This window comes from Ziziphus jujuba, chromosome 11, assembly GCF_031755915.1.
Source record: "Ziziphus jujuba cultivar Dongzao chromosome 11, ASM3175591v1".
In the NCBI taxonomy this organism is placed as follows: Eukaryota; Viridiplantae; Streptophyta; class Magnoliopsida; order Rosales; family Rhamnaceae; genus Ziziphus; species Ziziphus jujuba.
In genome coordinates, this window is record NC_083389.1 from 1,846,019 (window position 1) to 1,866,179 (window position 20,161).

Genomic DNA, 20,161 nt, shown 5'->3' on the forward strand with positions numbered 1-20,161 from the left:
TGCGAATCCCTTTGTTTAAACTTTTACCTTATTACTATTTAATTTAGAAAAATTATAGAATAAAAAAATATAGATAATTAGTCTATCTATAAGAATAAGAAAGTGGAGATCATATGAAAAATGTAACCGATTCTATCCTTTCCTTGGGTTATTGGCCATTCGCTGGGAGTTTTGGGTTTAATACCGATATTTTAGCAACAAATCCAAAAAATCTAATTGTAGTCTTTGGTGTATTGACTTATTTTGGAAAGGGAGTGGGATGCGAATCCGCCCGAGCTCGCACAATCGACAACTCGCTGGGGTACTAACCTGATATGGATGAAGACTATGCCAATCACTAGGGCTCAAGCTAAGAGGTTTAAGGGCAACCTTACTGCCTTTATCCAGGAAGTAATTCATTCTTAAAAGGGCTTGTCCATACCTGAAAATAAAAGACATATTTTAATCATCCAAGTGGTGGAGGCTGGTACATCGGACACCCATACATCAGACATTTTATATCGGACACCCATACATCGGACATCTAACCTAAGATTTCAAACTTCGAGCATTAGACATAAGTTAGCTCGGACATCAGACAGACATAAGTTAGCTCAGACATCAGACATAAGTCATCTCACTTGTCAAACTAGTCAACTCATTTTCGAATTTGCGTTTGACTTTTTGGGTTTTTATTTATTTATTTGCTGGAAAAATAAGTTAGGAAAGTTATTATTTTATTATTTTCATTGCAAATTAATTAATTGCTACTTCAAAATAAGGGAATTAATTAAACCAGATTACATTAGGAAATGATGTGAAATTAGGCAATTTCGTAATTGGATTCTATGTTGGCCGAAATTTCCTAATCCTTTTAGGGTTTTATTTTGTTCATTCAAAGCCTATTTAAAGGCTTATTTTCAATGAGAAATCAAGCTTGAATTTTATATAGAAAATTATTTTGAGAATGAATTCTCTTTGTTCGTGAGAATTATTTTATATAGACCTGCATATAGAAACAAATGAGCTACAAAAACAGGTGAGTGAGTTACTTGACAAAGGCTATATTCGTCAGAGTATAAGTCCATGTGCTGTTCCTGTTTTATTAGTACCTAAAAAAGATGGTTCTTGGAGAATGTGCATTGATTGTAGGGCTATAAATAATATCACCATCGAATATAGACATCCAATTCCTAGATTAGATGATATGCTTGATGAATTGCATGGTGCGTGCATGTTCACTAAAATTGATCTTAGGAGTGGATACCATCAAATTAGGATGAAAGAAGGTGATGAATGGAAAACCGTATTTAAAACTAAATATGGGCTGTATGAATGGTTAGTCATGCCTTTTGGTTTAACTAATGCACCTAATACTTTTATGAGGCTTGTGAATCACGTTATGCGTCCATTTATCGGCAAATTTATGGTTGTGTACTTTGATGACATTTTAGTGTATAGCCGAAACTTAGATGAACATGTAGACCATCTTAGGCAAGTTTTAAATGTTCCTAGGAGAGAAAGGTTGTCTGCTAACATGAAAAAGTGTGACTTTTGCAAAGATGAGCTTGTTTTCCTAGGATTTGTAGTAAATGCTGCAGGAATTAAAGTTGACCAATCTAAAGTTCAAACAATCAAGGAGTGGCCAACACCAACATCTATCACCTAAGTGAGGAGCTTTCATGGTTTGGCAAGTTTTTATCAGAGATTTGTCAACGACTTTACCACCATCGCAGCACTTTTGAATGAAGTTGTAAAGAAGAATGTTGGCTTTAAATGGGGGGAAGTACAAGAAAAATCTTTTAATTTGTTGAAACAAAAATTATGTAATGCACCTTTATTAGTTTTGCCAAATTTTTCTAAGACTTTTGAAATTGAATGTGATGCTTCGGGTGTAGGTATTGGAGTTGTATTAATGCAAGAAGGAAGGCCGATAGCCCATTTTAGTGTGAAATTAAATGGAGCTACATTAAACTACCCGACATAAGACAAGGAGATGTATGATTTGGTAAAGACTTTAGAAACATGGCAGCATTATCTCATGCCAATAGAATTCATGATTCACATGGATCATGTATCTTTGAAGCACATTAAAGGCCAAGGAACGCTCAACTGAAGGTATGCCATGTGGACTGAATTTATTGAAACTTTTCCATATGTGATCTGCTACAAGAAAGGTAAGGAAAATGTGGTTGTCGATGCATTATCCCGAAGGTATGTTCTCTTTTCTACCTTAGATGCTAGATTGCTGGATTTTGAACAATTAAAAGAACTTTATGAGCATGATAGTGACTTTGGAGAAATATTTAGAACCTGTTACAAACATGGATTTAATAAATATTACATATTTAAGGGATATTTGTTTAAGGAAAACAAACTTTTTATGCCTATGTAGCATTATGGAGTTATTAGTTCGGGAAGGTCATGGGGGTGGTTTAATGGGACATTTTGGTGTTTTTAAAACTTTATCCTTGTTGCAAGAACATTTTTATTGGCCGACATGAAGAGAGATGTTGAGAAAATATGTGAAAGGTGCTTGAAATGGTGAAAGACTAAGTCCACATTGAAGCCGCACGGATTGTACCAACCTTTGCTGATTCCTTCACATCCTTGGGTAGATTTGTCTATGGATTTTATTCTTGGTTTACCTAGGTCAAGGATAGGTAAGGATTCAATTTTTGTTATTGTAAATAGATTTTCTAAGATGACACATTTTATTACATGTAATAAAACTGATGATGCATCTAATGTAGCTAATTTATTTTTCAAAAAAATTGTGAGGTTACATGGAATGCCTAGGACTATTGTTTCGGATAGGGATGCTAAATTCTTAAGTTACTGTTGGAAAATTTTGTGGGCTAAGTTAGGTACTAAGCTTTTATTTTCAACTACTTGTCATCTACAAACTGATGGACAAACCGAAGTAGGGAATAGAACTTTGTCTCCATTGTTAAGCAGATTCATGAAAAAACTAAGGCAAATATTGAGAGGAGGACCGAGAAATATGCAAGAAATGCTAATCATGGTTGAAAACAAGTTGTGTTTGGTTGCACCTAAGAAAGGAAAGGTTTCCAGAATAGCAGAAATCAAAATTGGTGCCAAGAGAAGATGAACCTTTCCAAGTTTTGGAGCGGATAAATCACAATGCTTACAAACTTGATTTGCCAGGTGGTGTAATATTGGTGCTACATCCAATGTTGCTGATTTGTCTCCTTTTGGTGCAGGTGATGACTTTGATTTGAGGGAAAATCCTTTTCAAGAGGAGGGGAATGATACGAATGCACCTGAGCTCGCACAACCGACAACTCGCTGGGGTACTGATCCGATGCAGATGAAGACCGGGCCGATCACTAGGGCTCAAGCTAAGAGGTTTAAGGACAACATTGCTGCCTTTATCCAAGAAGTAATTCATTCTCAAAAGGGTTTGTCCATACCTGAAGATAAAAGACATGTTTTAAGCATCCAAGTGGTGGAGGCTGATACATCGGACATTTTACATTAGACACCCGTACATCGGACATCTAATGATACGAACCTAGCATGACCTGCTCCTACACACGTATTATATTAGCCCGGATCTAATTATGTTCAAGTTCTAATGGTCACCTTGACCCCTAACCAACCTGTGATTAGAAAACCTTGGTATATAATGAAGACGACACAGTAGGTGATGGAAGCCCTATTGATAAGTCAAACTAAAACACTCATTCACTAATGGTGTCTTAGGTGTTCAAAAGAATAAAGAGAATTCAATCTCACAAATAATTTTTTGTATCAAATTCAAGCTTCCTTCTTATTGAGAAATAAGCCTTTACATAGGCTATAAAGCCACGAAATAAAACCAACAAAAACAAAGGGAAAATCGGCCATACAAAGTAGTTTCCTATGGTGGCCGAAATTCTCACTCCTTTCCTAATCTAATTTGGATTAATTAATTCCTTTATTTTGAATTAAGAATTAATTAATTTACAATGAAAATAATAAAATAATAACTTTCCTAAACTTATTGTTCCAGAAAATAAATAAATAAAAACTAAAAGTAATGGTAATTTCCTAAAACAAAAAGCAGAATCAAATTAGGAAACTATAACACTAGGTTTTTGACTAAGTTGACTTTGACCAATCTTTGACCAAATTGAGCTCCAAATCAGCTTCAATATGCTTTTTAGGATGCCAAATATGCTTAATATGCTGTACCACACGTTGCCCATGCTTGGACAAGGAAGAAAAAACCAACTCAACAAAATACAGTAAAGCAAGCACAAAATACAGTAAAAAACAGGCCAAATTTGAAGCTGTCCGTACAGCCCCTTTTTGAATGCCTTTGAAGCGGCCTTGAATTGATTCCATATCCTATTAGACATATGTATTGATTCCATAAAGAGTTGGAACCATTTCATGCTATCCGTTGTCCATATTTTCACTAAAACTGCTACCCGGGTCCGTATCGGCTTCCACCATTTGTATGGTTAGGATAGGTCTTGGCTCTTCGGATATGGACAAGCCCTTTTGAGTATGCATTATTCCCTAGATAAAAGCAGCAATAACATCCTTAAACTTCATCTGTATCGAGTCAGCACCCCAGCGGGTTGTCGGTTGTGCGGGCTCGGGCGGAATCACATCACAGACCACCGGGCCGACAAGCTTATCCGAAAGATGTTTTTTATTTCATTCATACCTTTTGGAAAGAGCTGCTAAATTAAGTTCTCTTTTAGGTGAAGGAAGAATGACTGCTTTACCAATAGTTGAGACTCGATCGGGAGATGTTTCGACTTATATTCCTACTAATGTAATTTCCATTACAGATGGACAAATATTCTATCTGCCGATGTATTCAATGTCGGAATCATACCTGCTACTAATGTGGGTATTTTTGTATCCAGAGTAAGGTCCGCAGCTCAAATTAAAGCCATGAAACAAGTAGCTAGCAAATCAAAATTGGAATTGGTGCAATTCGCAAAATTAGAAGCTTTTGCATAATTCGCTTCTTAACTCATTAAAGCTACTCAGAATCAATTGGCAAGAGGTCAACGATTACATGAGTTGCTCAAACAATCTCAATCAGCCCCTCTTGTGGTGGAAGAATAGATAATGACTATTTATACTAGAACCAATGCTTTTCTTGATTCATTAGAAATTGGGCCGGTAAGGAAATTTCTCGTTGAGTTACGTACTTACTTAAAAATGAATAAAACTCGGTTCCAAGAAATCATAGCTTTTACCAAGACATTTACCGAGGAGGCAAAAGCCTTTTTGAAAGATGCTATTCAGAAACAGCTGGAACATTTTCTACTTCAAGAACAAGTATAAAGAAAATAAATTGATCATTTTTAATTTTTATCAATCGTAATTCAATATTAAGTAAATCTTAATTTAATACTAATTTTAAAATTTAATACTGATTTTAATAATAATAAATAAATTATATACTTTTTCTATTGTATAAGTATTTAAATTACGTTAAAATAAAATATAAAAGATTTTTTTTGTAATAAGTATTTTCTATACTAATATAGAAATAATAATATATTACATTTCTATATTAAATATAATATTAATATTAAATACATAATAATTATATACACATATTAACATACATTAAATATTCAATATATATTAAATATATGGAAATAATATATATACTAGATTATAGTTATATTACAAGTACTAAGTGTATTAGAGCGCCTCTTATTCAAATTATTCAAAAGATCTTTCTTGGCATGGAAATCTAAAAATATATGGAAATTAATTGCGTTTCATAGGATTTGAACCTATACCAAAGATTTAGAAGACCTCTGTCCTGTCCATTAGACAATGGACACTTTGCATTCCAATTTTTTTATATTTATTTTCTTTTCACATTTATTATTCAGACGAAATGAATATGTGAAAGAATTCTGGGAATTACCTATTCAACTACGCACTACATTAATTATATTCATTTTGTTTATATTTCTATAAAACATATTTATTAGAAATTTGATATTTTAATGCATATCAAAATATATAAATACATATTAGATATAAATATCTATTAGACATATAGATTTATAGGTTTCGACTATAAAAAAGAAATATTGAAAAACATTGAATAGAGAGTAGAGAAAGTAAGCACAAGCAGGTAGCCAGAATCGAACCCGCATCGTTAGCTTTGAAGGCTGAGGGTTATAATCAACATTGATTCATCATTGTTAATGTCTCTAATTCAAAATTGAACATGAAACTTTGGTTTCATTAGGCTCCTTTATGGAAGATAAATAAATTTCCAGATATCAATTGAAATTAAAAAAAAATTTGACCCTTAACATCTATGTCCGCTTTTTGGTATGAATGCATTCAGAATGGCCCGCTTTCTAGATTAGCCTTATAACAATCGTTCTAGTTACTTTGTTCTCTACTTCTATTTGAAAGAATCCTTGGGAAAAGGATTTTGTTTCCATCGAGCTAAAACAATTTTTTGATGTCTCTAGTAAACCAACGTTATTGTTTAATTAGCTATTTTGTTTCAATTTTCCCTATACAAAATAGACAAATTGAAGATTTAGTTATGATTAGAAATACCCTGTCTATCTTTATCCATGGATTCTTTACTCATACTCATTCAATTGGAAATATTGATTGATCCAATTAAAAAAAAAATTATGTTTCGTAATTTCATAATCCAATTTTTCAATTGCTAATTGACTCTTGGATACAAATCATGAGAATTTATATTCTTCCTCGAATTTTTCATTGAAAGGTAAAGTATTTAATCCTTTTAAGAAACAAAGTTTTTGCTCAGAATGGAATATTAATCAAACCGACAAACTCCTTAACTATTCGAGAGTTCATAGAACGAATCGTACTTTTATCACTAAAATATACCCGCTCCTATCCAATTATTGCATATTAGTGAACATTTTGTTGAACACGAAATTCGGGCGTAATCAAAAGATAGGATCAGAAAAAAATGCATTGCGCACGAATCCATAGTTTCATTTTTTATAATATACATATTTTTATTTATTTATTATTTCAGTAAAATATCAGCAAACAAAAAAAAAAAAGAGGTCCGGCCCAGCTAGGTACCGACCAGGCCAAGCCATGGAAATAAAGGGCCCTTTTGGATGAACTCAAAGAGGTTTTTTTAATTTATTATTAATAATAAATATTTTTTTTCTCATTATTCCTATTTTTTCTTTTTTCTATTTCTTTTTTCTATTTATATATTAGTTTTTCTATTTATATATTATATAAAATACAGAATATATCTATTAAACATCTATTAATTATATAAATCTATTCAAAAAATCTAAAAAATCTATGTTAAACATATTAACAAATATAGATTCCATTTTTAGATTTGATTTATATTAGACTATTTTATGTTTATTTCATTTATATTGGATTTATATATTGGACTATTATAGATTGTGAAGATTGGATTGTTGATATCTCTTTCAAGTCTTTTCTTTATACATATATGTTATATGATTATAGAATTATATATAACATATATGCATACGTTTTATATACATTTTATATAATCTAATTATATAATATAGAATTATATATAACATATATGCATATGTTTTATATACATTTTATATAATTTAATTATATAATATAGATGCTTTTATTTTATCTAAATGGTCTAAATTAAATAGTCTAAATGGAATTTGATTCTATATTATTATTTTTTTATTATTTTATTATATAAACTATTGTATATATATACATATTATATATAATAAAATAATAAAAAATATATTAAAAAAAGAAAAAAAAAAGAAGGGCTTTTTTCAAGCCTTATTTTTGTGATGTAACATAGTAATTACCTCCTTTCTATTAGGGGAAAGATGGCTGAGTGGACGAAAGCGTCGGATTGCTAATCCGTTGTATGAGTTTTTCGTACTGAGGGTCCGAGTCCCTCTCTTTTCATTTTCATCGATATCTTGTCCTTTTCTTTGAAATTTCTTGCAAGTTCAGTGTGGAATGGATAAAATCCTACTAAGCTACGAACATTTTAAAATCAAGGAAGAAAAATGTTTTTTTTTTTTCTTTTTCTTCACATCCAGGATTACGCCCTAGGTCGTTAGATATGAATCTGAATATAAAGATTGTCTCCAAAATGCTTTTTTAGGAAAAAAGAGAATAGATTCGCTATTTTATTTTAGACCGCATACCCTACTCCTTTTATTTTGTATTTTGACACCAAGAAATAAAGTGTTTTTTAGAAATAGAATATGAAATTTTAAAAAAATGCATTTGTAACATTTATAATATAAGTGGGTAGGTGGAGTTTTTCATTACCAAAAATTTTCTTTCATACCCACAATTTGACAATGTGAGTACTCCAATAAGGCCTTTCAATGGAAAAAAGGTCATAATAAGGAAATGGGTTGATCCAAATTTCTCGCGGCTATACAAAAATTTCAACATTGGAATTTAGAGTCCGTACTCTAAAACCTATCTAATCTTATCAAGCTTTATGTTAGAAATTTTTTTTGTTTCCCCGAATCAATCATGAATTTGGCTAGGATGTTATTAAAGATCCCATCGAAAACTTACAGGAGCCTGCCAAACAAAAGCTAAGAGAAAAAATAGCACTGCTATTACTGGCATAACATCTACGTTTGGATTAAAAAAAGCATAGGCTTCTGGTAATTTGGGGACAAAAAACCCATTTGGATAAAGGGCAGAATTAAGACAGATCCAGTTCAAACTAAATATATTAAGCATAACAAATATTTTGTTATTGAAGATAATTGTATTATTTTGATTGAGTTATTAATAAGTTGAGTTATTGATAGAAGGGAAAATGAATAAAACTAAATATGATAGTCCCTAAAAACCTTCTTTGATTTGAACTCCCCCAATCAAAAATCCTTCAATTCTCAAATCAAAAGAGAATAGAATAAATCATACTTTCATACAATATCTTAATTGAATTCTATGTAATGATCAATAAATTCAATTTAATTTTGTATCAACACATATTAAAATTCTAGCAACATTCTATATATTTTATAGATATTTATACTGAAGTTAATGAACAACCAATACCAATATTAGTGTTTATTAAGGTCGAATAGAAATGGGGCGTGGCCAAGTGGTAAGGCAACAAGTTTTGGTCCCACTATTCAGAGGTTCGAATCCTTTCATCTTAGAGCATGCCCAACCCATAATAGCATTATAATATATATATAATGTTATTTATCATAAAAAAGATTGCCTTTTAAAATAAAACACCTTTCTGTTTAAGAGTATAATATTGGATTGGAAAAATTTTATTAGTATTATTAATAATTCTTCTTTGAATCATATATTTTTCATAAATTGAACCCTGTTCAAATAACATGCAGATATAATTGGATCCATTTGTGATCCCTAAATGTTAAAATATTTAGCATAAAATATCTATAATTCCTTTCAATTACAATTTTTTAGTCTATCTGTATAGGGGTCCCATATTATTGTTATTTCGATTCTACTTTTAGAAATTAGTATGAAAAAACAGCAACCTTACCTTATGCCAGTCTTTATCCACTAGTTCACTAAAAAAAAAGTTGGATTTTTTAGCTATCTAGTTTTTTAATCATTGATGGGTTAATACAAATATGGATTTCTCTTAGATGCTAAAATGCAGTCCTTGCTTTAAAATGTTATTCAAGTAATGATCTTGAGTCCGGAAAATTTTCAATCACTTAAATCTTTTTGATGATTTCTTATGAGTTCGTAGTACTCGAAGAAGTGTGAAATTGGTAAATTTATCCTATCACTATCAAGTTACTTGAAGGTACAGATTCAAAAAGAAATTTTTTTATTTTATTTGTGGTAGTCATATTTTATTATATTAAATAAATAAAATATATGTTAAAATAAATATATGTATTGGGTGTTGGGGATTAAATTGAATTTGTTCTGAGACTTCATTAGAACCTAGCCATTCATATTTTCATATAGAAATAAAAAGTATAGATTACTATGTATCGACCGAACCAATGACTATTCATGATTCCATAATTGAATCAATTACATACTAGTTCCAAACTAAAGGAATTTTATGGTAAAACTTTGTTTAGAATGATTGGTAGAAAGCAACGTGCAGCTTAAAGGACACGATCCGTTGTGGATTCTTACATCCGCCATTTTTTATTATATAGGAATTATAGATGAATAAAAGTGCTCTTGACTCGACATCTTTTCTTCTGTTTCAATAGAACTCTCATTTTTTTTGTTTGGGGGGGGGGGGGGGTGATGTAAATCGTACATGATGGAGCTTGAGTAAAAAGTATTGATTCATTTCTCAGAGGCAACAATATAGGGTTAGTATTAATCAATAAATTGGGACAACTTCGTACATGTATTTGTAAATATATTTTCCATATATAAATCGAAAGGATCCAATTCAAGCAAGTTTCAAATTCAAAACTCAAATTTTTGGAATTTGTAAAACTTTTTCAATCAAATCAAAAGTGTATTACACAAGAATCATGATTCTTTAATAGAAAGACATCATAAAAAAAGGGTATGTTGCTGCCATTTTGAAACGATTCAAAATCACTGAAGTAATGTATAAACCCAATGATTCAAGGCAAAGATAAAGGATCCTGGAACAAGGAAGTACCATTTTCGATTGTCCCAATAATTGAATCAGAGTGTAAAATCAAAGAGATTCTAAAAAAGACAGACAATAGAGGGTTAAGGACCACTCAATAAATGAAATACTTAAAGGTTTCCTTGAGTTATTTGAGAGTTATCCAACTTGAGTTATGAGGGTGCAAATTGTAAATATGAATAATATTTTTGGTGGAGGAAAGAATAACTATTTAAATCATAGTCTAGTTGATTTGATGATTTTATGGATATATTTGACCTTATCATTCTATACATAGATATAGTTTCCAATTTTCTTAAGCCGTACGAGGAGAAAACTTCTTATACGTTTCTGGGGGGAATTGTTCATCTATCCCAATGAGCCAGTTATCGAATTCTTACAATTGATTTTCGATCCAGAAGAGAAGGAAGAGATATTTGGAAAATGGGTTTTTATGACCCTTATAAAGAATCATACCTATTTAAATGTTCCTTCTATTCTATATTTCCTTGAAAAAGGCGCTCACCCTACAGGAACTATTCATGATATCTCAAAGAAAGCGGGGGCTTTTATGGAACTTACCCTTAATCACCAAACAACAATCAATTAATGCAAAATTAATGAAATATATCAAAATGAAATATATAAGAAATTTATAAATAAAGAAGGTGGAGATCACTTGTAAAGAGCTCTGTATAGTCTTTTTTCTGCTATTCTCTTTTAACTTGTTATTCCTACTTTTGATTTTGGGTATTACCATTAATGGTAATGGGGGTTAGTTGGATTTCTATGAACAAATAAAAATGGGGATTAAGATTTTTTCTTTTACTTCGATTGATTGGTTGACTAAATTCGAGCTTTCTTCTACTTCGTTTTTTTTTATTTTTTTTCTTTTATTACTTTTTTCTTACATCTGCGTCCCTTATTTGTCTATATGTTGATTATCTATGTAGTGCTAATCCATCATAAGTCCTTATTTTTTTATATTTAAATTTATAATATTTCATTTTTTTCTAGTTCTCCATTGTATTCTTTTCTCAAATACTCATATTGACGACAGTGTATCGAATAAATATAATTCAATCATGGATAAATGGATCTATTTCTTTTTTGTGCCATAGATTCAATTTCATTCAAGGAATGGGTTCATTGGATTTTCTGTAATACAAGAAGTTTTTTTTTGTATGATACAATTTGTTTTGCCATTTCAAATTCAATGTTGTGATTACGCCGTGCAATTCAACCTCTTTATTTATTTTATTGGGATTCTGATTGTATCTACACATTCCAATTATTTTATTCAGGTTGCTAACTCAATGGTAGAGTACTCGGCTTTTAAGTGCAGCTAGCATCTTTTACACATTTGTATGAAGCAATGGATTCGTCCATACCACTGGTAGAGTTTGTAAGATAGCGACTGATCCTGCAAGGAATGAATGGAAGAAATAGCATGTTGTATCAATGGAGAATTCTGAGAATATTTCATTCCTTCTGTATATGTCCAAAACTTTGTTTAAATTGTTTGAATTCTTGTTGTGGTAGAAAAAAAGAAATTGGAAAATCAATTTTAGGTCAGGTCGAGTGAATAAATGGACAGAGCCCAACTATGGCCCTAATTATAGGGAAACAAAGAGTAATGTGCTTTTGGTCTTCATTTTTGAATGATTGTCCGAATGATTACCTAAACAAAGTGGATGTTAAAAATATATTAGTGCTTGATGTGGGAAAGGCTTTTCCATGATGGATTATCCATTTTTTATGAGTCCTACCTATTAGATATTCTCCATGGTTTTTTTTTTTTTTTTTCAAATTCAAAAGAGCGATTGGATTGAAAAAATAAGAGATTTCTAACCATCTTGTTATCTTAGATTGAACATAAACCACTTAGATGAAAAAACAGAGGATAGAAAGTCTAGCAATGGTCTTACCTTTTTCTGAGGTATCTATTTTTTTTGTACTATAATACCTTATTTTGACTATATTGTACTATATATCATTTGATAGCCCAATAAACCCATTATCTTCGGTTCAAATGGAATTTCAAATGGAAGAATTTCAAAGATATTTGAAGCTAGATAGATCTTAGCAACACGATCTCCTATACCCATTTATCTTTTGGGAGTATATTTATGCATTTGCTCATGATCATGGTTTAAATGGATCGGGTTTGCTGGAAAATGTAGGTTATCACAATAAATATAGTTTACTAATTGTGAAACGTTTAATACTCGAATGTATCACCAGAATCATTTGATTATTTTCGCTAATGATTCTGACCAAAATAAATGTTTTATGTACAACAAGAATTTGTATTCTCAAAGCTCGAGAATGCCAGCCCCAAAAATGGACCTATGTTGCTGGAAACACTGTTTCCAAAACATAGCCATTTTACAAAATAAAATCAATACCCAACAAAGAGGTAATTCCTAAATTAAATACAATAAAATTTAGGCATTTAAAAAGATATTAAAAGGAACAAAAAACATACACATAAATATTGCATTAGGTTATTCAACAAAATATTTCTTTTAAAGACAGAAAGAGGGTGCAAACCTCGGTAGATTTTGGTTTGCACAAGGTGGCAAAATTACTACATTTTCAACACTCTTCCCTGGTAATCTTGCTAGAGACATTAAGGGTAGTCCTTAATGCCTCAAATTTGGTCTTTCCAAGTGGCTTTGTGAATACATCTGCAAGGTTCTACCCCAAATTCACATACTCCAAAGAGACTTCTCCAAGATCTCCAAACTCCCTCATGAAATGATATTTCACTAGAATATGTTTTGTTATTCCATGTTGTACCTGGTTCTTGGCTATTGAAATTGCTGAAGTGTTGTCACATTTGATGATGGTTGGACTTTCTTGAGTATGACCAAGATCTCCCATCAACTTCCTTAACCAAATACATTGCTTTGCACAAGATGAGCAAGCAATGTATTCGGCTTCCACGGTACTTTGAGCCGTTGTGCTTTGCTTCTTTGCATTTCATGAGAAAGGACCACTCTCAAGTGAAAACAAGTAGCCCAAAGTACTCCTCATATCATCAATGCCGCCTGCCCAATCACTATCCGAATAGCCAACAAGCTTCAACTCATCCTTTGCTTCATATCAAACTCCATAATTACTAGTGCCCTTAAGATACCTAAGAACTCTTTTAGAACTTTTAAGATGAGTTTGGGTGGGTGCTTACATCTATCTTGAAAGCACATAACGGCATACATAATATCCAATCTAGATGAGCACACACAAAGCAAACTACCAATTAAGGATCGATAAAGACTAGGATTTACCTTTGGTGTGCCATCCTCCTTTTGGTACTTCTCTCCTTGGATCATTGGAGTGCTCATTGGATTGCATTCTTCAAGATTAAATTTCTCCAAAAGATCCTTGATGTACTTTTCTTGTGATATAAATATTCCTCTTTGGCATTGCATTACTTCCACACCAAGGAAGTAATTCATGAGACCTAAGCTAGACATCTCAAACTCCTTCTCAAGTTCATGCCTTAGGTTATCCACATTCCTTGGGTCCTCACCGATGACCAACAAGTCATCCACATACAAAGAAACCACTATCATACTTCCTTCAACCCTCACATATAAAGTGGATTAATTTTGGCTCCTCCAGAAGCCATGTCAAAGTAAGTAGCCATCCATCCTTCCATACCAAGCCCTAGGTGCTTGCTTAAGACCATATAAGGCTTTGTGAAGCTCACAAACCTTATCTTCATGTCCTCAATCACATAACACTCGGATTGCTTCACATACACTTCTTCTTGCAATACACCATTCGAGAATGTCGATTTCACATCCAAGTGAAACACACTCTATTGCTTGGCAGTCAAAAGAGCAAGGATGAGTCTAATGGTTTCCATCCTTGCTATGGGTGCAAACCTCTCCCCATAGTCAGCTCCGGCTTGTTGTGCATAACTTTTGACGACCAACCTTGCCTTGTGTTTGTAAATGGTGTAATCTAGATTGTATTTAGTGATACGAACCTACGATGACCTACTCCTAAACCCGTATTATATTAGCCCGGATCTCAATTAAGTTCAAGTTCTAAGGGAATGGACCTCAACCGCTAACCAACCTATGGCTAGAAACCTTGGTATAATGTAGATGCCACAATAGGGGATGGAAAACCTATTGATAAGTCAAGCTAAAACAACCAATTCTCTAATGGTGTTTTAGGTGTTCTCAAAGAACAAAGAGATAATTAATCTCACAAGTATTTTCTCAATCAAATCAAAGTTGTATTCTTATTGATAACTAAGCCTTTAAATAGGCTTTGAAAAGACAACTTAAAAACCCTAGAACATAAAGAAAACCGGCCACCACACATAAAGAAACCTAGTTGGCCGAAACTATACTTCCTTTCCTAATCTAAGTTTGATTAATTCATTCCTTTATATGAAATTAGGAATTAATTAATTTACAATTGAAAGAATAAAATAAAAACCTTCCTAAAATTATTTGTCCAGAAAATAAATAAATAAAAGCCAAAAAGTAATGGTAGTTTCCCAAAACAAAAAGTAAAAAACAAATTAGGAAACTAAAAATGCTAGCCTTTTTGATCAAGTTGACTTTGATCAATCTTTGACCTCTTTGAGCTCCAAATCAGCTTCTAGATGCTTTGTAGGATGCCAAATAAGCTGAATATGAAGTACCACACGTTGCCATGCTTGTAAAAATAATAAAAGGCCAATACAGTAAAGCCAGCAAGCAATACAGCAAATTCGGCCAAATTATTGATGCTGTCCGTACAAGGCCTTTTTAATTGCATTTGAGGCTGCTTTAACTTGATTCCATGACCTCTTAGGCATATGTATTGAACCCATAAAGCATTGGAACCATTTTAGACTTCCCAGACTCCAAAAATGTACCAAAATCGTCACCCGGGTCCGTACCAGTCTCCAGTGCTTGTATCAGCAAAACAGGTCTTGGTTCTTTGGTCATGATCATTCCTTCTTGATTATGATTTATCCTTTCAATAAGTACAGTAAGGTTATCCTTGAACTTCTTGGCTTGTGCTCTAGTGATTGGTCCCACCTTCATCCGTAACGGATCGACACCCCAGCGGGTTGTCGGTTGTATAGGTTCGGGCGGATTCGCATCATTCCCCTCCATTTGGAAATGATTTGTCCTCAAATTGAAGTCATCACCAGCAGCAAAAGGAGGTAAATCAGCAACATTAAATGTAGCACTAACATTATACTCACCCAGTAAATCAAGTTTGTAGGCATTGTCATTTATCCTCTCCAAAACTTGAAAAGGTCCATCACCCCTCGGCATGAGTTTTGATTTCCTTTGTTCGGAAAATCTTTCCTTACATAAGTGCAACCTAATCAATTCTCCTAGGTCAAACACTATTATAACAAAATCTAGAAATACATGCTCATCTTTGCAAAAATCACATTTTTCAATGTTAGCAAACAATCTTTCCTTTCTAAGAACTTGCAAAACTTGCCTAAGTTGATTCACATGGTCATCCAAATTTCGGCTATATATTAGAATGTCATCAAAATAAACAACCACAAATTTACCAATAAATGGACGCATTACATGATTCATAAGTCTCATGAGACTACTAGGTGCATTGGATAATCCAAAAGGAGTTTTGAATGCGATTTTCCATTCATCACCTTCTTTTATCCTAATTTGATGATAACCACTACTAAGATCAATTTTTGTAAACATGCAAGCACCATGCAACTCATCAAGCATATCATCTAATCTAGGAATGGGATGTCTATATTTAATGGTAATGTTATTTATAACCCTACAATTAACACACATTCTCCATGTACCATCTTTTTTTGGCACCAATAAACAGGTACAGCACATGGACTTAAACTCTCACGAATATAACCTTTGTCAAGTAAATCACTTACCTGTTTTTACAGCTCCTTTGTTTCTTTGGGATTGCTCCTATAAGCTGGTCTATTTGGTATGGTAGCCCCTGGAACAAAGTCAATTTGATGTTCTATCCCTCAAATAGGTGGTAGTCCACTTGGAATTTCATTTGGGAAGACATCTCCAAATTCCTTCAAAGGAGAAATCATTGAACTTGGCAATTCAAGTTCTTCAAAGTTAGTTTGATCATTTAAATAATTTTCCTTATAAATCATGACCAGCAAAGGTTTCTTACACTCAATAACATTATTAATATCCCCTAAACTCAAATAAAAGTTGCTACTTGACCTTTCTTTTCTTTCTTTTTCTTTTTCCCCATTGGATTGGCGCAAACCTTCGGATTTCCCTTCCTTCTCCAAGCTCTCGGGTTTGCCACTTTCTTTCCCCTCTCTTTTGGTTTTTCCTTGATCTTTCCACTCAATATGAGTCTTAGAAACCTTACCTTGATCAGCAATATCATTCTTACCTTCTTAAAAGGATAGTGAAGCCGTTGGTGCCATACTTGCTTTTTCCTTGAGCTTTTTGGCTTCTCTCCTTTGTTGCCTTTGTAATTGGTCTTTGTAAACGTCTTTAGGAGATAATGGTTCCAACTTGACCTTCTTCCCTTTAAACCTGAAAACAATACTATTTCCTCGACCAAAATGAGTAGGATCTTTATCAAATTGCCATGGCCTACCTAATAGTATATCTCCAGCAATCATGGGTACAATATCACATAAAACTACATCCTCATATCTACCTATATTAAATTTTTCTTTGGCTTGTTTGTTTACTTTCACCTCACCACTATCATTAAGCCATTGTAATCTATATGGTTCAGGATGTTTTATTGTTTTTAAGCCCAATTTATCAACTGTAAGGTTACTTATTACATTAGTACAACTCCCACTATCTACAATCATGCTACAAATTTTACCTTGTATTTCACAATGAGTGTGGAAGATGTTCTCCTGTTGAATTTGTTCTTCATCCTTGTAAACAGCAAGTACCCACCTCGAGACCAAATTTAGCTCAACAATTGATGTGTTTAACAGTTCGGCCTCATCATCAAGTCCTTCATCTTCTTGTTCGATTTCAACCTCACTAACCTCACTTTCGGATTCCACCTCTCCATTACCCTAATTACCATTATCCTTCTCTTCGGGCATTGGCTGGCTATATGTCCTCTACCTTGGCACTTGAAACAAATAATTTCTCTTCACTTTTGTATTCTTACTAATAACTAAGCCTTTAAATAGGCTTTGAATAGACAACTTAAAAACCCTAGAACATAAAGAAAACCGGCCACCACACATAAAGAAACCTAGTTGGCCGAAACTATACTTCCTTTCCTAATCTAAGTTTGATTAATTAATTCCTTTATATTAAATTAGGAATTAATTAATTTACAATTGAAAGAATAAAATAAAAACCTTCCTAAAGTTATTTGTCCAGAAAATAAATAAATAAAAGACAAAAAGTAATGGTAGTTTCCTAAAACAAAAAGTAAAAAACAAATTAGGAAACTAAAAATGCTAGCCTTTTTGATCAAGTTGACTTTGATCAATCTTTGACCTCTTTGAGCTCAAAATTAGCTTCTAGATGCTTTGTAGGATGCCAAATAAGCTGAATATGAAGTCCCACACGTTGTCCATGCTTGGAAAAATAAGAAAAGGCTAATACAGTAAAATACAGTAAAGCCAGTAAGCAATACAGCAAATTCGGCCAAATTATTGATGCTGTCCGTACAAGCCCTTTTTTATTGCATTTGAGGCTGATTTAACATGATTCCATGACCTCTTAGGCATATGTATTGAAACTATAAAGCATTGGAACCATTTCATGCTTCCCGGACTACAAAAATGTACCAAAACCGTCACCCGGGTCCGTACCAGTCTTCAGCGCTTGTATCAGCAAAACAGGTCTTGGTTCTTTGGTCATGAACATTCCTTCTTGATTATGATTTATCCTCTGAATAAGCACAGCAAGGTTATCCTTGAACGTCTTGGCTTGTGCTCTACGGATTGGTCCCACCTTCATCCGTAACGGATCAGCACCCTAGTCGGTTTTTGGTTGTACAGGTTCGGACGAATTCGCATAATTTAGTTTTAAAGATCCATTTGACACCAATTTCTTTATTGTTTTTCCATTTAGTGACAAAGGACCATGTCTCAATCTTCTCAGTCATCTTCATTTCCATATCCATTACTTCCTTCTACTCTTTCTTCATCAAGGCCTCTTGCACACATATAGGGTCACCAAGTGCAACATTACACCTTTCATAAATCTCGGACAAAGATCTCTTCCCTCTAACACCTTACCAACCTTCAAATCAGCTCCAATGATTTCATGGAATAGATCATCATCCTCTTCATTGTCTTCATCTTTGTCATCTTCATCATTGTTGTTTTGAACATTTATTTCTTCATTTTCTTCTTCAAACCATGGCTCATCCCCATTCACCAATAGTTCCTCCTTACTCCAATCCCATTTTCCATTCTCATCAATCTTCACACCTCTTGTTACCATAAGCTTTTTGGTCTCTATGTTATAGACCCTAAAACCTTTGGTAACCTCACTTTATCCCACCAATACACCAACATTACCTTTTTTGTCAAGCTTATTTCTCATGTGTGAGTGACCATGGAGAAAGCACATACTAGCAAACACTTAAACATTCTCTAAAGATAATTTCTCTCCAATCCACAACTTATAAGGTTTCTTGCCTTCAATGGATTTGGTGAAGCATCAATTTTGAATGTAGGAACTAGTATAGATAGGCTCGGCCCAAAATTTCTTTGGCATTTTCTTTTCATGTACCATACACCTAGCCATCTCCATTAATGTCCTATTCTTCCTCTCACACACACCATTTTGTTGTGGTGTGTATGGTGTAGTAAATTGATGAATTATTCCATTTTCTTTGCAAAAATATTCAAGAGCTGGGCTAGTATATTCACTACCATTGTCGGTCCTCAAGCATTTCAAAGGGGACCTACTTTGATTTTTAACCAACTTATTGAATTCCATAAATTTTTCTGGAACTTGTGACTTATATGAGAAAATAAATCCAACACATCCTAGAGTAGTCATCAATAAAGGTGATAAAGTATTTATGACCACTCAAGCAAGACACACTTATGGGACCACACACATTCGAATGAACAAGTTCCAACTTCTCCTTGGCTCTCCATGCATCAATTTTAGGAAATGGCAACCTAATGGACTTTTCAAGTTGACAAACTTCACACACATTTTTCACATCATCAATTAAGGGCATATCATTCACCAAAGCATTAGCATTCTTCATTGGACCATAACTAGAGTGACCAAGCCTTTTATGCTAAAGTTGAGAAATGGACTAAAATTTGCCTTTTAAAGCTTTTTCACTATCTAGTCAAATCAACCTATAGCTTTTATCTTTCAAGGAAACTTTAAACACCTCCTTTCCAAAAGCATCCGATATCAAACAACCATCACAACCAAAGTTCAAAACATATCCATTTTCAACCAATTGTGCAAAACTTAACAAGTTTTCACATAATGAAGGCACATATAGAACATTTTGGGTAAGTTTTGTACCTTTACTGGTGTTAAATGAGATGTCACATTTTCCTTCTACATCCATGAAGCTTCCATTCCCAATCTTCACTCTTGTCTTGTAGGATCGGTCAAGCTCCATAAAGTTGGTTTCTTCAAAAGTCATGTGGTG

General features: G+C 33.0%; 1 pseudogene; it reads left to right on the forward strand.

Annotated features, from left to right (window-relative positions):
• Nucleotides 1-1,001: 1,001 nt before the first annotated feature.
• Nucleotides 1,002-5,289, forward strand: LOC132799896 (ATP synthase subunit alpha, chloroplastic-like; annotated as a pseudogene).
• Nucleotides 5,290-20,161: the final 14,872 nt, after the last annotated feature.